This window comes from Mus caroli, chromosome 3 (assembly GCF_900094665.2).
Source record: "Mus caroli chromosome 3, CAROLI_EIJ_v1.1, whole genome shotgun sequence".
Classification (NCBI taxonomy): Eukaryota; Metazoa; Chordata; class Mammalia; order Rodentia; family Muridae; genus Mus; species Mus caroli.
Genome location: NC_034572.1, coordinates 80,741,526 through 80,743,448, shown reverse-complemented (window position 1 = coordinate 80,743,448; position 1,923 = coordinate 80,741,526). Strand labels below are relative to the sequence as shown.

Here is a 1,923-nt window from a genome sequence, read left to right as displayed (position 1 = left end):
TTACACAAAGCAATTCATTAACCGAAAATAATTTGAGAAGTCCTGTTCACAGATAGCAACCATGACGACCCCCTTCCTTCCAGTGCTGTCAGAGGGGATGGGGGTGACAACCTCTATCTGCCCAATCTTCATCCCAGAGCTCTGAGGACTGACTGGGCTCCAGGTCCTGGGGTCTTGGTCCTGTTTCCTCCTGTGGCCCGGAGTTTGATACACAGGGTGGTGATGCCCAGCTCCTTGAACCTCTGGGCAACATCCTGGGCAGCCAACATGGCTGCATACAGAGAGGACTCATCTCGGTAAGCCTTTACCTTCATCCCGCCAGTCACTTGGCAGATGGTTTCCTTGCCAGAAAGATTAGTAACATGGACAAGGGTGTCATTGAAGGATGCAAAGGTGTGACAGGCAACAAATACATTCTCTCCTTCAGTCACCTGAGGTCCAAGGCTGATGACCTGTTCTTCCCTCTTTTCCTTCTCCTCGTGAGGTGCCACTTCTGAACGTGCTCCCCAGACTCCTCCACCCCTTCTTTTATCTTTTAAAAATGGAAAGATCATCTGTATACCAAAGATTTGCTCTAACATAAATGTCTTTATGATTATCAGTGTTTGGCTTGTATGCCCGATACATACCTATGACTGTGGATCATGCAAATGTCCCTCAGGCACTGAGGTCTCCAGTGGAAGGAGGCTAAGTGGCCCTTCTCTGCCCTTCCCAGCAGAGTTCCTTGAGCACTGATCATGGCTTACTAAAGCAAACATGGGAGAGGCTGTTTTCCTAAAGCAGACACAGGTGAGAGGATGTTTGGATATAGCAAACACATGAGAGGACTCTTGATAAAGGAGTCTAAATATGACCCCACAGGCAGTAAGAGACGAGCATTGAGTTTGATTTGCTCCACCTTGATATTCTTCGCTAAAGACACGCATGTATTGATTCGTCATATATAGTGTTGTTGGACTCAGCTTGAGAGAAACTTACCCAAGCACTGATCTCAAGGTTCCTGCGGCAGCTTACTGCTTCTGCAGCCTCACCTCAGGCAGGTTGGTGAGCCTGGCAGTTCCTTCAGGATTGAACTACAGCTGCCTGGTGTCTGCTTGCTGAGAGAACTGGACTGTAGCTGCTGGTTCGTGCCTGGTGTCTGCCTGCCTAGAGGACTGGTCTGCAGCTGCTGAATTGTATTTGGTGTTTGCTATGGGACTGAACTGCTGTCAAAGCAGATCGAGCTCGCCCCCAAAGAACTATTGCTGAACAGGTCCACTTCCACCATAGCCTAATAACTTTTCTCTTCTACTACCTTTGCTGGATGGTAGGGATTATTAAAAGTAGGTTGCAGGGCTGGAGAGGTGGCTCAGCGGTTAAGAGCACCGACTGCTCTTCCAAAGGTCGTGAGTTCAAATCCCAGCAACCACATGATGGCTCACAACCATCCGTAATGAGATCTGATACCCTCTTCTGGGTTGTCTGGGGACAGCTACAGTGTACTTACATATAATAAATAAATAAAATTTAAAAAAAAAGTAGGTTGCAAAAAATTTATACCTACAGGGAACCCTCTCTCAACCTTTGGGGGCTGCATTGGTTACAGGATTGCTGTGGTGCGGATGGACCCCAGGACACCATGAATACTGGACAAGTATTCTTTGAGCTGTATTCTTGGCTTTGAGGAATCTGTGAGACTTTCAGCTGCAGTGTTGTGGTTGTTGCTGTTATTGGATTTTTGTTTGATTTTTGGTTTTTTTTTTAAGAGCAGCAAGTACTCTTTTTTTTTAAGATTTATTTATTATTATACATTAGTACACTGTAGCTGTCTTCAGATGTGCCAGAAGACGGTGTCAGATCTCACTGTGGGTGGTTGTGAGCCACCATGTGGTTGCTGGGATTTGAACTCAGGACCTTCAGAAGAACAGTTGGGGGGCTGGTGAG

At 46.7% G+C, this 1,923-nt stretch overlaps 1 pseudogene; it reads right to left on the bottom strand.

The window, feature by feature from the left end:
• LOC110291860 lies at positions 1 to 554 on the bottom strand (annotated as a pseudogene).
• Positions 555 to 1,923: the final 1,369 nt, after the last annotated feature.